This window comes from Stegostoma tigrinum, chromosome 9, assembly GCF_030684315.1.
Source record: "Stegostoma tigrinum isolate sSteTig4 chromosome 9, sSteTig4.hap1, whole genome shotgun sequence".
NCBI classification, from domain to species: domain Eukaryota; kingdom Metazoa; phylum Chordata; class Chondrichthyes; order Orectolobiformes; family Stegostomatidae; genus Stegostoma; species Stegostoma tigrinum.
The window spans coordinates 68551389-68560300 of NC_081362.1; positions in this window are offsets into that span (position 1 = coordinate 68551389).

Consider the following 8912-nt stretch of genomic DNA (forward strand, 5'->3'; position numbering starts at 1 on the left):
CAGCACCATTCTTCATTCACTCGGTAAATCGCCTGCTAAACCCTAATGTCAACCCTAAAATTGGAAGGCATGGAAGCGGTCAGGAGGACTGCTCTCCTTCCAATTTTCCCTTCACTTCGCAGGCCTGCACTTCATGAGCATCCCGTCAAACTGAGAGCCACGTAGTCTGATTGTGGCACCCACTGCCTCCCAGTTTAATTCAGGGAGCAGGAAGCTACAATCAGTCTCTCCTAGGTCATCGAGAGGCCATTGATCCGAACAACACAGCTACCGACATTCCACAGCCGAAATCAGAGATTAATCTTGTATCAGAGATAATGGGAACTGCAGATGCTGGAGAATCCAAGATAATAAAGTGTGAAGCTGGAATGAACACAGCAGGCCAAGCAGCATCTCAGGAGCACAAAAGCTGACGTTTCGGGCCTAGACTCTTCATCGGAGAGCTCTGATGAATGGTCTAGGCCCGAAACGTCAGCTTTTGTGCTCCTGAGATGCTGTTTGGCCTGCTGTGTTCATCCAGCTTCACACTTTATTATCAGAGATTAATCTTATTGTTGATCACCATTTGTATAAAACACTTCTGAGCATGATTGAAATTTCCATTCATTAGTTGCACGGTGTGCTACCTTATTTAACTGTGCTACACTCAAGAACAAAATGTCCCCCATAATGCCAATACAAGCCAAAATGTTTATCTTCCACTCATGCAAGTAGCTGATGCTTCACCTCAAATTAACTTCCTAATTGCCATTTTGCCTTGCGCCATGCTTGCCCACTAAACTCAGTTACCTTTCGTAAATCTGACCTGCCTTAAATTGCTTTTTTTTCCTGTCTGTCCCTACCTTTCCCACTGTATTTACATTGAAGGTGGATTTTTCATTGAATTCTCCAGTTTTCCCTGTAGGTTACCCAATTTACAGTGCTGCAGCAGGCTTTTCATTCTAGTTGGCATGTTTGTGTTTGATATGTGCCTCCTCAGTCTATTTCATCTGACCTTATCTGCCTATCTTTCCACTTCTCCCTCACTCGAGAACTTATCTAATTTCCTTTAAAGGCATCTAAGCTATTCAATTCAACCATCCCATATGGTAGCAGGTTCCACATTCTAACTATTCTTTTCCACTATTTATAAACTACAGGCTGAGTCACAACTGCGCTAAGGCTCATATCTGAATCACACATATTTTTGACACCAACTTCCCAATGTTGCAGAGAATTAACTATAGTATATCATATTTGAGAGAGAAAATTAAACTTCTTGAAAAGCTCAAGTCTCCTCTGACTTTGCTTTGTTCAAAACATGCTGGAAAATGACTGCTTTTTAACAAGCCACCTAATGACAACATTCTGTACAGGCACCATGAACCAGAAAACACACAGTTGACACAGACATCTGAAGTCTTTGATTCTACAGCACTGCAGCAAAACCTTAAAGGCCCAGGAACTGCTGCTGAGGATTGGGGGTGGTACTGAAGTTTTCTGTCAACAGAAATCTTCAGATCAGGGACCGTTGTCAATTATTTTTATAAGTGAGTCTTGCTATTTATGTCAGTGGTTACACTCTGTGGAAGTCAGGGAGAATGGAGGTCACAAGCAGAAAGCTACAAATTGAATAGAAGAAACTAATAACACAACGTATGGAGTTGTAAGCTCATTGCAAAGGTCAGAAATAAGATTGTTTTTTAATCATGAAATACAAATATCTTTATCGGATATAGAGAGAATTGCTTGTGTGTTATATATCAATTGCTACAGTTAAGGGAAGAATAACGAGGGCAGAATCATAAATAACAAGACAATAGACTAGAGAGAATTAAATTGCACAATAAAAATAAAATATCTGAGATTTATAAGAAGTTAATGTCCTTTTCAGTTGTTTGTTGTTGGGATGTGAACAGCACTAGAAAAACTACATTTGTTGTCCATTCCATTATGGTATTTGTGGGTCCAGTCCTTGATCTACTACAGTTCTTCTGATGATGGTACTCACACAATAATGTTGGATAGAGAATTCTAGGTACAAAAACAAAGTTGCTGGAAAAGCTCAGCAGGTCTGGCAGCATCTGTGAAGAGAAAATCAGAGTTAACATTTTGCAACCGGTGACCCTTTGCCAGAGCCTTCTGAGGGAGGACCACTGGACCCAAAATATTAACTCTGTTTTTTACTTCACAGATGCTGCCAGACCTGCAGACCTTTGTTTTTGTTCCTGATTTACATCATCCGCAATTCTTTCGGTTTTTATTTAGAGAATTCTAGGTATCTGATTCACACATAAGTAGGGAACAGTAGTAAGTGATCAAGTCAGGGAAAATGCCAGGGAAGCTGGAGGTGATGGTATTCACATAGTAACAGAACTTCCAGCAGCAAATGGTGATGGTGAGAGAGGGCACTGAGGACAGGAGCTCAAGCAAGTGTGCCAGGACTCTGGCAGCAGGTGATGATGGTGAGGGAGGGCAGCTGGAGCAGTCAAACGGACCATTTCTTGAAAAAGGATGTTTTGGGGGAAATAGGACGCACAGGGAGAAGTGCGAAAGATCAAATAATTCCACGACCTAATATAAACCAAAGGCTTCAAAAATGTCATTTGGGCTCTGAATTTCAGCTACCACCTTCATCCATGTGACAGTTAAAGCTTTCAGCAGCCTTAATTTCCAATTCCTCCCCATGTGTCTACAGGATTCATCTTTAATTCAATATTTGAGTTTAGTTTTGTAAGACCAGGCTTTATCACAGCCCACTTCGCACAGTTTTAACTTAAAAATCAAACTAGACAAGTGTCAACTTTTCCAGACAAAAGAATGATCCCTTGGGCGCTTCATTACCAAGGAAGGCATCATTGATGATTGTAGAGGTGCTCTAGCCTACGACTGGGAGTGCACTCTATGGGGTTCCTTTGTCTAATGGGATATTATAGGAGGCTTGTGCAAGGCTAATCACAGTTGGCTGCCTCACACTATGATATGCTGAGAAAATGAAAGAATACTGAAGGACTGTTTGGAAAAGGATGTGCGAGGTGGGATACTTTGTGGAGCATCGCAGGGAGTTGGACCAGAACAGGTGAAGTCCTTAGCTTCCCAGATTTCAATCTCCCTTTCATATGGAAACTGATTTAAGATTATTTGGCTCAGGAATGGTGTTGTCACAGATTCAAGGGCAAGAAAGAGTGACTGTAACTTATATTTGTTGGAATCTCAATATGGAGTGTTACTCCAGCATGAACTCAAACTGCAAGCTTTAAGGTAGACTTTTTCCCAGCCATTCAGAAACATTTTGGTGGATCCTGAGCTTGAAGCATTTGCCAACAGCAATCCACTCAGCTACTTTCAATCATCCACCAAGCTTGGAGTTTCATTGGGTCACTGAATACATTGGGTTTTGCTTCAAGATTCTGTACAGGTCATGTAAGTGGTAATGCCCTTAGTCTGAAGGCAGACTACAGGTCAGGCAAAGTAATGCAAATGCAGATGCCCTTAGCCTGTAGGCTGACTACAGGAGGGAACTCGCCCTCTGCCCAGTTGAAGTTGCAGTGGCTGACACCAAGCCACAAGCAAAGGACAATGTTCAGACCCAGATTCCCAATGACATTCAAGCTAAGATTCAGTGGAATGTTAGCTTTGCACATGAGAGTGAGATCACCCACAATAGTGTTCAGGTCAGTCAGGTCTCTAAGATTCATTTGGTCAATGAACCTTGTTGCTTCAGTTGCTACCTCCCAGCACCAGCACTGTGGGTGATCTAACTTGGAGTCTGGATCCCCTATAAGATTCCAATACAGCTCAGGGAGTGATAAGGTCTTCTCAAGCAAATGCTGGATATCACCCTACTCTTTGCCGTTTGACCAGATTGGTGATACAAGCAAAGAATAGAGCCGCTGATATGGACTCAAATATTCTAGCTACCATGGTGCAATTAAACATGTTAATCATGCAACTGAATATCAAATGGGCACTCTGTGCTTTGGAGATAATGGGAACTACAGATGCTGGAGAATCCGAGATAACAAAGTGTGGAGCTGGATGAACACAGCAGGCCAAGCAGCATCTTGTGCTCCTAAGATACTGCTTGGTCTGCTGTGTTCATCCAGCTCCACACTCTGTGCTTTGTGTAGTTACCCAGATGGCAACTTACAAGCAGGGAAGTGTGGAACTGGACCTCCATCAGCCGGTGGCAATGGTGAAGGAGGCTGCTGAGCATAAAAGCTCAAGCAGTTGATCCAGGGCCTCTAACAGCAGGTGAACACGGTGAGAGGTGGCAGATGGAACAGTCAAATGAGCCCTCTTTGGATAATGGATGTATGTGGGGCAAAGAAACCTCATAGTAACAAACAACAGAAAGGCAAAAATTTCTTCAACCCAATGTAAATCACACCTTGCTTCCATTTAAATATTTCGTTATTTAACATTAATTTATCTTCATGTTTGTAAAGATGCAAATGGAGTACAGAATCCTGATTCATGATATTTGGACAGCGCATGCATAAATGTCATGTTCCACGACGAGGTGATTTGCTTTTTGATGTCACATGTTACACTGCCAGAAGCTATAATCAAGATGAGCTTGTTAAATTACTGTACTGCATTTTATAGGTAGGGCTCTTAGTAGCCAGGGTGTGTTGATGGTAATAGAGCCGGAAATTATGTTCAGTGTCACTGATGAAGTGAATGTCTTTTTCATGTATTGTGTGGAGTTTCTTACGTGGCACCAATCCAGAACAGTGCTGACTATCCAAAGACATTTCTGACTTGATCCTGTAACTGGTGGATAGACCCTAAGGAGTTAGAGAAGATCGATCATCACAGATTATCCAACTTCCCACCTCAGTCTTGTAGCTGCAGGGTGATACAGTCTATAAGGCTATACATTGGATCATTGGTCACATATAAAATTGTTTCAGGAAGGACTTAGCAATAATGTTTGTTGCTCCAAGGAAGTGGATTGTCAGGTGTTGTTCAGTGGTTGCATTTTCATTTTTAACTTTAACAGGGAAATGGGTTTACATCTCACTCACATCATCTTAATTGACATCTCAGTGCTTTGTTAAGGCAGTGCTGCACTTTCAGTGGTATTCTTTTTCAAATAGCCTTGAATTTAGGCCCCTTCAAGTGAACATAAATGATCCCAAGCACTATCAAAAAGGAGTTCACCCAGTGTCATACCATCAAAAACAGCTTATTAAGTTCATTGCTGCATCTGGAGATTTACTATGTGTTTATTGAATGCCACATTTCCTGTAACAAAACAGTGAGTTTGCTTGAAAAATACTTCATTGACCATTAAAGTATTTTGTGACATTTTGAATTCATGAAAAGTATTTCTTTTGTTGGAGAAGGCACTTACATGTAGGAACAGCCTAAGGCTAAATGTTGCCCCAATAGAGCTTTAAGCAAGCATTGTTTCATAGCAAAGAGAAAAGCAAAGGTAGAGAACTGGAGAAAACAGATGGTCAAACAAAAAGTATGTTTAGGTCTAAACTCTGACACCACAAAAAGACACTTCCTATATATTGTGTTAGACAAACAATGGCATGCCTTCTTGTGGTACAATCAAGAACAATAAGCAAGTGTGTAGGAAATCATGGACACACACCTCTGCCTTACTGTAGTATTCCATTACACTTCGTGCTAGAATTTTGAATACACAGGCCTGAATCTTATGTTTTCTTGGCAAAGTGCAAGTTGTGTTGGTTTTCTGGAATAACTCGCCATTCAACAGGTATCCACCAAAACATTGGTATCTCATTGATTAGGTAAAAACAATTTGCTTAAAAGTTTTCTAATTGGGACTTAGGCCATACTATTTGGTGTAATAGGGATTAATTTATTTTCAGTATTCTGCCTATAAATTGAAAAAGTTGTAAAACCATCTTTCAATTTATTTTTAAAAATCGATTTATTAAAAAAAAATCAATAAAATCTCTAGACAACAAAGTGCGGAGCTGGATGAACACAGCAGGCCAATCAGCATCTCAGAAGCACTTAAGCTGACGTTTCAGGCCTCGACCCTTCATCAGAGAGGGGGATGGGGTGAGGGTTCTGGAATAAATAGGGAGAGAGGGGGAGGCAGACCGAAGATGGAGAGAAAAGAAGATAGGTGGAGACGAGAGCGTAGGTGGGGAGGTAGGGAGGGAATAGGTCAGTCAAGGGAAGACGGACAGGTCAAGGAGGTGGGATGAGGTTAGTAGGTAGGAGATGGAGGTGCGGCTTGGGGTGGGAGGAAGGGATGGGTGAGAGGAAGAACAAGTTAGGGAGGCAGAGACAGGCTGGGCTGGTTTTGTAATGCTGTGGGGGGAGGGGATGAGCTGGGCTGGTTTTGGGATGCGGTGGGGGAAGGGGAGATTTTGAAGCTGGTGAAGTCCACATTGATACCATTGGGCTGCAGGGTTCCCAAGCGGAATATGAGTTGCTGTTCCTGCAACCTTCAAGTGGCATCATAGTGGCACTGCAGGAGGCCCATGATAGACATCTCATCTAAAGAATGGGAGGGGGAGTTAAAATGGTTCGCGACTGGGAGGTGCAGTTGTTTATTGCGAACCGAGCGGAGGTGTTCTGCAAAGCGGTCCCCAAGCCTCCGCTTGGTTTCCCCAATGTAGAGGAAGCCACACTGGGTACAATGGATACAGTATACCACATTGGCAGATGTGCAGGTGAAACTCTGCTTAATATGGAAAGTCATCTTGGCGCCTGGGATGGGGGTGAGGGAGGAGGTGTGGGGGCAAGTGTAGCACTTCCAGCGGTTGCAGGGGAAGGTGCCTGGTGTGGTGGGGTTGGAGGGCAGTGTGGAGCGAACAAGGGAGTCATGGAGAGAGTGGTCTCTCCGGAAGGCAGACAAGGGTGGGTATGGAAAAATGTCTTGGGTGGTGGGGTCGGATTGTAGATGGCGGAAGTGTCGGAGGATGATGCGTTGTATCCGGAGGTTGGTGGGGTGGTGTGTGAGAACGAGGAGGATCCTCTTTGGGCGGTTGTGGTGGGGGCGGGGTGTGAGAGATGTGTTGCGGAAAATGCGGGAGACGCGGTCAAGGGCGTTCTCGACCAATGCAGGGGGAAAGTTGCGGTCCTTGAAGAACTTGGACACCTGGGATGTGTGGGAGTGGAATGCCTCATCCTGGGAGCAGATGCAGCGGAGGTGGAGGAATTGGGAATAGGGGATGGAATTTTTGCAGGAGGGTGGGTGGGAGGAGGTGTATTCTAGGTAGCTGTCGGAGTTGGTGGGCTTGAAATGGACATCAGTTTTGAGCTGGTTGCCTGAGATGGAGACTGAGAGGTCCAGGAAGGTGAGGGATGTGTTGGAGATGGCCCAGGTGAACTTGAGGTTGGGGTGGAAGGTGTTGGTGAAGTGGATGAACTGTTTGAGCTCCTCTGGGGAGCAAGAGGCGGCGCCGATACAGTCATCAATGTAACGGAGGAAGAGGTGGGGTTTGGGGCCTGTGTAGGTGCGGAAGAGGGACTGTTCCATGTAACCTACAAAGAGGCAGGCATAGCTGGGGCCCATGCGGGTGCCCATGGCCACCCCCTTTGTCTAGGAAGTGGTTAGAATCAAAAGAGAAGTTGTTGAGGGTGACGACGAGTTCAGCATCCCCCTCCCATTCTTTAGATGACATGTCCATCATGAGCCTCCTGCAGTGCCACAATGATGCCACCCAAAGGTTGCAGGAACAGCAACTCATATTCCGCTTGGGAACCCTGCAGCCCAATGGTATCAATGTGGACTGCGCCAGCTTCAAAATCTCCGCTTCCCCCACCGCATTCCTAAACCAGCCCAGCTCATCCCCTCCACCCACTGCATTACAAAACCAGCCCAGCCTGTCTCTGCCTCCCTAACTTGCTCTTCCTCCCACCCATCCCTTCCTCCCACCTCAAACGAACATCCATTTCCTACCTACTAACCTCATCCCACCTCCTTGAGCTGTCCGTCTTCCCTGGACTGACCTATCCCCTCCCTACCTCCCCACCTATACTCCCCTCCCCACCTATCTTCTTTTCTCTCCATCTTCGGTCTGCCTCCCCCTCTCTCCCTATTTATTCCAGAACCCTCTCCCCATCCCCCTCTCTGATGAAGGGTCTAGGCCCGAAACGTCAGCTTTTGTGCTTCTGAGATGCTGTTTGGTCTGCTGTGTTCATCCAGCTCCACACTTTATTGTCTTGGATTCTCCAGCATCTGCAGTTCCCATTATCTCTGATACAATAAAATCTCTAATCAGGAGATAGTTACACTGCTGTTTGAAAAATGAAGCCAAATATAGGGAGCACACTGTGATTCTAGCCTTCTCTCTCTTAAACCTGACGTTAAATTTAGCTTGGGTCAATTTGAAGGAAATTCTCCTCTTTGAGATATTGCAGCACTAACAGGCAACATTCATTGTAGAGGCTATGAAGTCATTATAATAGGAGATAGAAAATGTTAGTTTGGTGTAGTAAAGATAAATCTAAGACATGATATAAATAATTAATTGCAATTAATCGCAGCACTACTATCCTTTACTTTAACCTTCTTGAAATCCATGAAAAAGTGATGAAATCAATTTAGTATGTTACATGTGCTCATTGTTTTGATTTTCTCCCTTTGAGGCTCTACTTCAGTCATTCTTTCAAAGTCTCACTTTCCTATTCTCCTCCTTTGAAATATATCTCTGTTTTCCCCAAATTTCTCTTATCAGTCTCTCAGTTTCACTGATAATGGGCTAAGCAATATACGTTGGTTCATACTCACATTTATTTTGTGAGTCTATTGATTGACTCAGTTAATGGTTCCAGTGCTCCATGAGTCAGAAATCAGAAGCTATTTCTCCCACTCCAGTCTTTGAGTGGCACATTTACCTGTCTAATCTTATTTATTCTACATTAATTTGCATGTGGTTCAGGTAGTGATCGGGGCATCACTTTGTAGTTCAGTTTGTAATTTAGCCCTGAAATCC